This window comes from Polistes dominula, unplaced genomic scaffold (assembly GCF_049000335.1).
Source record: "Polistes dominula isolate Pdom_NZ unplaced genomic scaffold, Pdom_raw_medaka contig_73, whole genome shotgun sequence".
In the NCBI taxonomy this organism is placed as follows: Eukaryota; Metazoa; Arthropoda; class Insecta; order Hymenoptera; family Vespidae; genus Polistes; species Polistes dominula.
In genome coordinates this window covers 1,964,351-1,976,722 of record NW_028300951.1, presented here as the reverse complement: position 1 = coordinate 1,976,722, position 12,372 = coordinate 1,964,351, and the positions used below count along the sequence as shown (strand labels likewise).

Here is a 12,372-nt window from a genome sequence, read left to right as displayed (position 1 = left end):
TTACTACGTAATAGTACGAAATCAACTCAGTCATCGCCACCCACACCTAGTCCTCCTAAAACAAAACAAAAACAAATTTCCCGCTAACCGGAAGAATAAAAAAAGAAACAGAAGAGAGAGAGAGAGAGAGAGAGAGAGCTAAAGTTGCTTGGTGGTTGGTTTAGTTTGGTTGGTTCCTTTAGAGTTCAACGCCAACGAAATCCTGCGACGCAAAAGAAAGGAGACCGAGAGTCGCGAAGGCTTTTTATTCGACGAGGGAAGGGGTAGAAGAAGGGACAGGAGGGGGCAGGAGAAATTGGGAAGGGGGATTGCGAAAGCTTCGAGGTCGGTCTCCTCGCGAATCAGCGAGCAGCAGGCGCAGCAGGCACCAGGGGTACGGATATGGGGTATAACAGGGGTACAGGGGTACAGCAGGGGCCACACGGGCAAAGGCAGGCACAGAGCGCCGGAAGGTTCTTTGCGTTTTTCCTTCTTTCTCTTTTGCTCCTCTTCCTCCTCTTCTTCTTGTTCATCTCTCAGCGGAGGCTGAGAGGTAGGAAACCGGCGCGCGGAAAGCAGCGACCTGTTGCCAAGGGAAGCCTTAAAAGTAAACAAGGTTACGACATCGGAGTGGGCCCCTGCTGTCGCGAGGTCTCGTGCCTCCAGAGGATTCTCTCTCTCTTTCCAAGCGCGGAAGGATCGCAAGAGAAAGAGGACTACTATACATTCCTCACCTTACTTCACCTCACCCCCTCATCATTCTACTTTACTTTACTCTTCTCTTCTGTTCGTTCCTTCCTTCCTTTGAAAGAGAAGAGAGTGTAGAGAAAAAAGCGGCCAGCAACGGCACGAAACGAGAAGAGAAAGAAGAAAGATAGTGGAGCGCAGAGGAGGGGTAAAAGAAGAGGCGGCTTGCCCCACCTCACCCCACTCTCCCGGGCGGTGGGGCCGGGCCGCCAGGGCGCGCACTGGTTATTCGGGCCGCGAATAATAATCATAGCGTTCGTTCCTCTTTTCTCTTGGTCGGTCGGTGGGTCGCGGCGTTGCTTGCTCTAAAGTGAGAGGGAGAAAGAGTATGGTCCTCCCTCTCACACTCCTTCTCTTCGTCGAACTTCAAGTCCTCTCTCTTTCTCACGCATCGGGATCCTTCGGGGCCGACGGCTGCATAGCAACAAGGACCGTTTCTCTCTTTCTCTCCCCCACTTTACCGGGCCGGGCCGTCGTTCGAGACGACGACGACGACAACGACGACTACGACGCATGAGCGCACGAGCGCGCACGAGGCCGGAAGGCATGCGAGAGAAGAGCGCAAGAAGAAGAAGAAGAAGAAGAGGAGGGGGGGGAGAGGACCAAGAGGACTGTGACTGGAGGGGTCCGATAGTCTCTCTCGCTGCTGCTGCTGTTGTTGCTGCTGCTGCTGCTGCCAGTGAAGAAGAGGGGGAGGCAGCCAGCCGCCCGTTTTTCTTGGGGCCGGGCCGCACATTCGGATCCTCTTCATGCCTAGTGCGCGCGCGCGCGCACGCGTGCACGTCGCGTCTTCGTCTAGACGACGACGATGATGATGATGATGATGATGATGACGACACACATTCTAACCACCCTACACGCGCATAGATAAGCGAAGCTCAACGAGTTGATAACACTATGCGTGTGAATTGTTATTCTGTGTTTCTTCCCTTATTCCTTCCTTCCTGCCCCTACCCCTATAACCCTCTTCATTCTTTTCTTGACAAATCTTTACTACATTCCTTCTTATTCCACGTTTCATGGCTCACCCCAACAACGCGCATCATCATTAACATTATGATCATCATTTTTTAGTAAGGGGCGGGGGGGGGGACATTAGAGGAACCTTTTATTCTTCTATATCTACTGTCTTTCTTCTGTCTGAAAGACGTACACCAATAAACGCGAATGAGGATTGGTTGGTTGGTTGGTGTTGCTGTTAAAATTCTCTACCGCCATTATTATCCTTCTCAAATCGTCGTGATAAAAAAAAAAAACCTTAAAAAAAATATCTGACAGGGAGAAATGTTGCCGCCATTATTAGTGTACCTTTTCTATTTGAAATTAAATTCGTAGATGGTAAAAAAAGAAACAGAGTAAGATGATGAGACAAGGACTATTATAACGCTACATTCAATTAATACTTCTTTGCAATTTTATAATACAACAACAGAGTTGGTTGGCTGACTAAGTTCATTAGAAACGACGGAAGGACCGAGTTTACTTCAGTACGTTGTATTATAAACTGCTGTTGCTGCAGCAATGAGGGAGAATGTTGGTTTTTTTTTTTTTTTTACTTTCTTTAGTAATTCTTTTGCAAGCCACAAATGCGGGTGGTACAACCAGCTAAGTCTCTCTCTCTTTCTTATTCGTTCGCAATAAATGTTCCAGCAGCCGGAGGAGAGCAAGTGCGAAAGGGTCGAGCCCTTATTATCCTTGTTTTTCTTCCACACTCAAGTTCCGCTCTTATACCGATTAAACAATGGCGGTTTTATATACGTCAACCATATATATATATATATATACTCGAGTGGCAGGTTTTTAACATGGTGGATGGTAAAATGCGTGGGCGACACCATCCGATTTCGAGTTTCGTATCGTTGTCAAGATTTAATTGACAGTCGGAGATAGAACAATAAAAAAAGAAAAAAAAACAAAGAAAAAGGAAAGAATGAAAAGAATGAATGAATGATAAAAAGAAAGAAAGAAAGAGAAAGAGAAAAAGAATTCTACTAGACGAGAGAAAATTACGATTCGTCATTCGTCTGATATTTCCGCTATTTAGCGGCTTAGATATTAGATACACGTGTACGTAAATACAGATAGACATAAAACGAAATATACGACATGAAGAAAGACGCGGGAGTCAGTCGGCCCTAAAGTTCGTTGAAGATTCCCTCAACGTTTTAGCGGATCAACGCATCTCTTTCTCTCTCTCTCTCTCTCTCTCTCACACACACACACACACTTCTTTCTATCTTTCTTTCTCTTTACTATGACGTTGCATTACAAAGGCTATTGTACTTACTCGTTTACCCTTCTAATTCGCACGAATATGAGCATATACACACACACAAACACACACGTTTAAACATCGTCATCGGTCATCATCAGAAACAACGAATTGTTGAAACAAAACGAGTCCTCGTAATTCGAAGAATACGAAATATTTTCTTGTTTTTCTTTTCGTTTTTTTTTTTTTTTTTTTTTTTTGGCAAATATATTCTGTATATTTTGGCTACTAAAAACTTATGGTAATCATTAGAGACACATTAGAGATCGTCCTTCCCGAATGATTTTACACCTAATCGAGATTTATAACGCCGTTTTACCGTACGCGACATTTATAATTCAACATGAGTGATATCGTCGCACACATATATGCGAAAATTTTCGATTCGTTGCACGTATCCTTGCTTGCTGCTGCTGTTGCTGCTGCTGTTGCTTGTTGTGCTATGTTTATACATATATATACATAAACATAAATACATACATATATATATATATATATATAAATGTAGTTATATACGTAGGGAATACTTTCGAGAGACGCGTTTCATTTCGCGCCGGTAACACTAACTTCGACCAAACGTACGTAACATAAATCTCTTTGTCGGAATGCGTGTACGTAAAAGCGACGCAATTAATGCCTCTAGACCGTGCATAAATATCGCCCTTAATAGCGTGCCATCGATAGCCAGTCTCTCTAGAAGATAAGAATACGTTTGGTTTTCATTTGGTAGGCGTTTCCCCGTGTAATATAAAATCACGAAATCACCATAAGAGAAAAAAAAAATAAAAAAGAAAGAAACAAACCTATCACACATGTATAATATAAATATGTGTATAGTATATGTATAAGAAAATTATATGAAAAATGTACTATATAATATCATATAAGGTATATATAGTATAGTATAATATATTGTAGTATACTAAAGTAAAGTAAAAATTATATTGTATAGTAAAAAGTATAGCAAAGAATATGTGGTATAGTAAATAATACGTAGTATAGTATACTAAAGTAAAGTAAAAGATATATAGTATAATATAGTATAGAGTATAGTAAAAGTGTAGTAAACAATATATAGTATAGTATGGTATAGTATACTAAAGTAAAGTAAAAAATATATAGTATAGTATAGTATAGTTTAGTATACTAAAGTATAAAGTAAAAGATATATAGTATAATATAGTATAGTATAGTAAAAGTGTAGTGAACAATATATAGTATAGTAAAGTTCAGTATACTAAAGTAAAGTAAAGAATATATAGTATAGTATAGTATCCTTCAGTATAGTAAAATATTATATAGTATAGTATAGTATAGTTTAGTATACTAAAATAAAGTAAAAAAATATATAGTGTAGTAAAATTGTAGTACACAATATATACTATAGTATAATTTAGTATGCTAAAGTAAAATAAAAAAAAATATATAGCATAGTATGGTATAATATACTAAAGTAAAGTAAAATACATATAATATAGTAAAAGTACAGTAAAAAATCTATAGCATAGTTTAGTATATTATAATATATAAAGTCAAATATAATATACATAGAGTATAGTAAAAGTACAGTAAGGTCTATAGATTCTACTAGAATATATACTATATATTATATATACTAGTAGAATATGGTAGTAGTATATTATACTATATATTATATATTTTAGTATAGAATCTATAGTATATAATAAATAGTACAGTATAGTATAAATAATATTATATTAAACAGGAACACTGGCAGGACTTAATATTTGTGGCAATGAACTTTTGAGTTCCTAATACCAATTAGTAATAATAATAATAATAATATTACATGAAATATAATATAATATACCAAATAAAGAATATATACTATATATATAAATATAAATGTAACGCGTAGAAAGAAAGAAAAAAGAGAAGGATTAAAAAGAAATCTGTGGGTGCAGCAGCAAAGCAGTAGAAGCAGCTGTTGGTTGAAGGACCCCGCCAGTCAGGAACGACGGGTAAGGTTAGTTTTATGGTTCTAAGCAGGGGAGGCTTTTCTCTCCCTCTAAAACGCGTTTTGTTCATTCTCTTCACGATACGTTCTTTTTTCCTTTCCTTTCTTTTCATCCCCACTCTATCATCGGATCAACAGGGCGGCAGCAACAGCAGCACCAGGAGTAAAACATAACACACAAACCAATGCGAAACAACGTCGTCTACATTACCAACTATGATGATGACATATCATCACATATATACATACATATATATATATCTCTCTTTATCTCTTTCTTTCTTTCATTCTCACGGTATATTGGGTTACTATCTCTCTTGCTTTAGTGACGATGACGACTACGACGACGATGCCACCAGGGTCGGAGTTTTAAAAGCAAACCTATAGAGTAGGGTGGGGGGGATATATAGGGGCAGATGTTGTACATTCCTACGTCCCTATCTTTTCTTGGCCCTTTCCTCCCCCCTCACCTCACCTTTCCCTATCCTTCTTCTAATACTAACACAGACGTACTCTATCTTTCTCTTTCTTTCTCTCTCTCTCTCTCTCTCTCTCTTGCTTAACTTCTCTTGAATATTCTTTATCCCCCCATCCCTTTACTTTTCTTTACTTTGCTTTGCTTTACTTTACTTTACTTTGCTTTACTTTGGTTAACTGCAGATGAGGAATCATAGTGGCGCCTTATAAGAAAAATAAAAAAAAAAGAGAGAAAGTGTGATTCACAAAAAATTGTTAATTTATTTAAAAGTTCTTCATTAGAATAAAATATCAAGGTATATTGATAATTAATTATTGGAGATGAGAAAAAAAGAAGAAGAAGAAGAAGAAGAAAAAAAAAGAGAAGTAAAATTTGTTTATAGTCATGGATACTTATTAATAATTTGTATTTATATTCGATAAATGTTTCTGAAAAATTATTCCCAAAATTTTCTAAATAAATTCAAATAAATTCTATCAAGTTGTGTAATTTATTTATATATTTTATTCATATTATTATATTATTATATATATATTTTTGTTATACATAAATAATATCCTTTATAAATAAAATTAAATATTAAAAAAATTAAAAAAAGATAAATAAATGGATCCAGTAATCTAATTTTTATATATACATTATTTTTTATATTTTCTATATTATTATTATATTTATTTATATTTATTTTATTATATAATACTAATTAAAATAACTAAATTATATAGTATATTATAATATACTAAATTAATATACTTTAATAATTAATAAATAAATAAATAAATAAATGTATTAGGTAGTCTAATTTACGTAAATAACATTCTCTATAAATAAAATTAAATATTACATTAAAAAAAAAAAAAAAAAAAAAAAAAAAAAAGATTGAATTAAGATCCGAGATTGGGGTTAAAAGATTTTGTTGTTTCACCATAGAAATGTTCAATTATTTAGATTTTATTTTGAAAGTTAGATATTACGGCGCTATGTCACTTTAATGATGTAGTTAGTGCTATCTATTCTCACAAAAGGGTTAAAGGGTTTCAGAGCGGTAACGGAGAGAAGACACACACAACACACGATTATAACGCGCAAGAGTATACGAAGTATACAGGACAGAAAGACCAAAAGAGAAAAAGAAATAAAAAGAGAGAGAGAGAGAGAGAGAGAGAGTGAGAGTGAGAGAGAGAGAGAACCGGTTGTTACTATGCGAGATAAAATCCTTCGAGATAGAGTGGAACTCAATTCGTATCTCCGCCGGAAGTAGCCGACCCCTAGAGGCCGTGGGCAACAGTGAAGAAAGTTTCCTCTTGAAAAAAAAAAAAAAGGGGGCCGCCCAACGTTATTTCGATGCATCGTTGCATAATCGATTGGAAAGATAGAAAGATGGATGAATAGATAAATAGATAAATATTAGATTGTTTGTAATGTAATTTGATTGTTCTTTTGTAAAAATGAAGACAATTTTCACACTTCCAGGTTCCAACCTTGGCCTTTCAAGTGGACATAAACAATTAAGTTTAATAAATTGTACTTCTCATCGATCTTACGTGTTGTTATTTGCTGGTTTGTATTAACTAATGATTTTATTGTATGAAAAACAATAGATAAATATAGGATAGGGGCTTGTTGCTAAAATAGTTTTATTTGATTTAGTATGAATAATCATACGGTTTATTTAATTTTTTGTTTGTTGCATTTTCGTATTGTAGCGTGTTATGGGTTAACTGTAACAAGAAGTATATATGTATGTATATATAATTTTATATTTATATTATTTATAATATAATATTTTATATATTTTATATAATATTTTAATATAATGTTATTATTAGATTATTTGATATAATTTATATAACATTTTAATATAATTTGATATAATTTATCAATAATATTTTAATATAATTTTATTATTATATTATTTGATATAATTAATACAATATTATTATACAAATATCATATATTTTACTTATATAAAATAAAATGTATAAAATCAAATGAAAACTCACTTGAACACATTGATAATATGATCTCTCTTACGTGAACTCAAAACTGTTATCTCGTTGGAAAATACAAAAATAGGAGAATAGTAGTGGCGCCTCTGCAAGCCCTTTTATACTTCTTCTTCCTCTCTACTTCTATTTCATTTTATTTTTCTTTCTTTCTTTCTTTTTTTTTTTCTTTCTTCTTCTTCTTATTCTTGTTCTTATTTGACAATGAGAAAGAAAGGAAGAAAAAGAAAGAAAGTATTTTACAAGCAACTCATCGAGAGGCTAAGATTGTCCGGTGAAAGGAACGCAAATTCGTTCGTTCGAGACGAGACGAGACGAGACGAGACGAGACGAGAATGCAAAAGGGCCATTCAATTGACGAAAAGAAATTCGATGCGCTGAACGAGATATAATTACGCGCTCTGCTTGCATTAATTCATTTCGAAGACGCTATGCACTTAAAAGCTTTTTATTTAAATCTTTCAAACCATCTCGAACACCATCATCATCACCAACCAACCAACCAACCAACCAACTAACCAACCACCAGCACACCACCACCACCAACCCTTTTCTTTCTTTTTTTCTTTTACAGATTCGACATTCTTGACTAATCAACAATTTTACTCGAATCGTTTGATAAACAATAAACAATTAAAACCGAAATAGAACACATTATTAATAAATAATAAATAATGTATGTTTTTTCAAATAATTTTCTGTCAGATCACAGTGTATTATATTTTCAATAAGACGATCAAGATAAAGATGAAAAAAGAATTTTTTTTATAAATGTATATTCTCCAATGAAATAAGGATCCCATTTACTTAAACCAAATTTTCATTATTGATTATTGATATTTGATTTGCTTAGAAAGAAAATACGAGAGATATTATACAACCCCTTAGTGATACTTTCAAGTGATAAGATTATAATATACGATAGTGGAATATAATTTCTGACAAAATGATGCTAAGAGAAAAAAAAGAAACAAAATAATACGTGATATTCGAGAAGAAAGTAAAAGAAAAAAATAAACAAAGATAACAAAAAAAAAAATAATATATCACATAAATATTTAGAAGAAATTGATCGATTGAATAATCCTCGACAATTTTATTTCAAAAGATTATATTAGGATCATTAAAAAAAAAAATGAAATGTCTGATTTCTCAAGATGAAAATAATTCAAGTAATCTCAGACATTTCATCATTAATAATCTAATATTTATACAAATTTAACAAACCTACGTAAACATTATTGATTAATAATATTGATTGATTAATATTATATGTAAATTTAATGTTAAAACGTTTAAATTTATATGTTTCTTATCATATTATTAATCCTCAAAAGGATGATACTTAAATAGGCACCGTGCGTGATTGCAGCGCCATGGTAGCGCGTTGGTATCTATGGAACTAAAAGACGCTGCTGCTGCTGAGGTTTTTAATATCTAAACGTATAGGGGACTTTGCGATAACAATTCATTTTTGTTATTAAAAACATTTGTTTTTTTTTTGCATGTCAAACCACGTGACAATAAAATTTCAATCTTGTGCAATTATGATGCAAAAATTACCGCTAAAATGTAAGTATAATTAATAATTTAAAAACAGTATGAAAGCTGTAGCGTTTACTGTAATAAATAAGAAATTAAATTATAGCGACAGTAGATTAAACTTTAAATAATATTGGCAAGCGGATAAAGTACGATGTGACATTGTTATAAAAAAAAAAATATATATATATATATATGTATGTAGGAGAATTTTAAGTGTCGCAGATGTAGACGAAAATCTAGTATTCAGTTCAAAATAAAAAAACACCGTCTTTTACTGCCAAAGTTATCCACTGCGTGCGCTAGTGTGTCCATTTCGGCTTCCCCTACCATGACAAGTATAGGCACGGTGCCTATAAAATATCCTTAAAGATATTTATATGTTCTTCGTTTATCAAGAAAAATAGTCACACATATAAAGAACAAGAGCAGGTGTTGTTCATCCTTCCGTAACTCCTTCGAAGGAAGGAAACACGGACTTGTGCGTTGTCAACGGTCATCGCAGGAAAGGGATAAAGAACAAAAATTACCCCTATTCTTGGTCCGGGTCAAACAGAATGAGAAACCTTTCCTCACCCCTCCCCCCTTTTACCGTATTTCTTCTTCCTCTTTCTTTACGTGTCCTATCTTTGAAACGAATTTACTTCACCCTACTTTCATTTTGTAAGAAAATGTTACGACAATATTTCTTTTTCTTCCCCCCTTTTTGCACGAGATACTACCAAAATTTGTCGGTTAATTTAATACCAAATTATTATTATTATTATTATTATTATTATTATTAATTCAAAACAAACAATACACACTTAGCTTTCATGTTGTTTCGCATTAAAAATATATTTTGAATGTAATTATATTAAATTAGATATTTTTTTTTTAATATTAAACTAAATTAAATTAAATTTTGTTATTAAATTTTATAAAATTATATCTTTTGTCAAATTATATAATTATATGATTTTATTAAAATTTATTGTTATTTATTAATTACTATTTATTTTTATTAAATTATATAATTATTGTATATAAGTATTAAAAATATATTTTAAATATAATTAAATTAAATTAGATAGATTTTTTTTATCATAAAATTAAATTAAATAATATTTTGTTATTAAATTTTATAAAATTAAATCTTTTATTAAATTATATAATTATGGTATATAAGTATTAAAAATATATTTTAAATATATTTTATTAAATTATTGTATATATATTTTTTCTTTATTAAATTTAATAAAATTTAATGTTAATTAAGTATTATATAATTATATTATATAAATTATATTATATAATTAGATAATTGTATTAAATAATTATATAACATTATAATAGATAATATTATATACTATATAATATTTTTATATATTTATATATTATATAATATAATACAATTATATTATATATTAATTATAATATGAGAGGGTAGTGTTAAGATAGGTTAAGGATATAATTGTAAAAGGAGTGTAAACCTTCAGGAAAAACAATAAATAAATCTATCTATCCATCTATTAATTATAATAACATTATATTATATAATAATAATATATAATATATGTATAATATATAGAATAATTAATATATATAATATTATAATAGAATTGTAAATATATTATAATTTGTAATTGTTAATTAAATTTGGGATAGGGCTTATTTAGAAATCTTTAATTATCCTTTAAATAAAAAACAAATAAAATATAATTAAATGCAATAACAATCTTATAATTTAGGTATTCTCTATGTATCAAAAAAAAAAAAAAAAAAAATTAAAACAAAAAAAAAGACTTTTAAATTTTAAAAATTTCTTTGGTCATTCTTTAACATAAACAGATACAACAACAAAAAAATTACGTAAAAGATAAATCATTAGTTAAGTGGTTAAGTTAACTAACGTAATAATATTCTTCAAAAGGGAAACATATATATATATATATATATATATCCCATACATATATACACACACATATATATGAAACGTTCTTTCGTAGCAAAGCAAACGATCAGAGTGTGGGGCCCCGTACTATCGTAAATGCTAAGGGTTGCCGGTAAAGCACGTACCGTGTAAACAACTCCGTCTGGGTTTCGGTAAACCTTCGTCGTGTCTGCTGCAGAGTATGCTTGTGTGTTGCTGGCTTATGCTGCAATCGTTGGGTACTGGGTACTGGGTGCTGGGTGCTTGCCTTGACGCGAAGCACGTCTTTTAAAATGCACAAGAAATTTCTTTGAACGAGTACCACCCAAAGAAAAAGAAACAGAAAAAGAAACGACTATGACGAAGACTATGACGACTATGACGAAGACTATGAGAAGAAGTTGATGCTTTATGGGATATATATATATATATATATTGTATATATAGACCCTTTATTTCCTTCGTGCGGGTAACGAAGACCTATTCAAAACCTTCTTTTAACCGCAACCGGAAGAATTCAAGAGTCAAATTTTATTATATCGGTGCGTTTGCACGTTAAAAGAAGGTGCATCTTCAACAACGTACTTTTTACTTTTTTTTTTCTAACCGTCATACGAAAAGTGGGGAACTAACACATACACTAGGGACATGAAATAAAATGTGCACGTGTGTTGATGATATACATTTCATGTGGGTATATGTTTTTAGTATATATGTTGTCCGATCCCTTTGGTTTCCCTTCTGAAGAACGAAGAAATTAAGAAAAAGAAAGAAAAAATAAATAACGGGGGGTGGGGGTGAGGGGTGGGGGCGGGGAGAAAAAAAAGTTACAGTACCTATGGATTAAACGGCGGAAATAGGTTAGAAAAGCGAGCACCTGCAAACGAACTTCTACTACTACTACTACTACTACTACTACTACTACAAATATAACTGCTATTACTGTCTTTTCATTCTCTTTACGGATTGTTATCAACGGTGGATCTTTCAAAAGGGTGCCAGCTGCAACTGACTTCAACGGATCGTTCAACCTGATTGCCAATTCGATTCGGAAACGTATGCTTCGAGTTCTTTTTCTCTTTTTTTTTTTTTGTTGCCTCTGTACCTTTACTATTTTTTTGTTTTTTTATAATTCAATACTATCTAGATAGAAATGTAAGATAAATTATTTCAACCCTTAAATGTGGATTCTTTGGATAAAATGTTTATTTGGAATATTTGTCATTATAATTATATATGGAAATATAATTGTATTATTGTTTAGTTATATAATATTTTTTATGGCTTGCAGAATTATTAAATTATAAATTAAAAAATTAAATATTAAAAAATTATATATTAAAAAATTCTAAATTAAAACATTAAATATTACAAAATTATAAATTAAAAAATAATAAATTGAAAAATTAAATATTAAAAAATTCTAAATTAAAACATTAAATATTACAAAATTATAAA

General features: G+C 31.7%; 1 protein-coding gene across 1 annotated transcript in view; it reads right to left on the bottom strand.

Annotated features, from left to right (window-relative positions):
• LOC107063880 (uncharacterized) overlaps positions 1-12,372 on the bottom strand; it is a 48,763-nt gene that overhangs the window by 22,861 nt on the left and 13,530 nt on the right.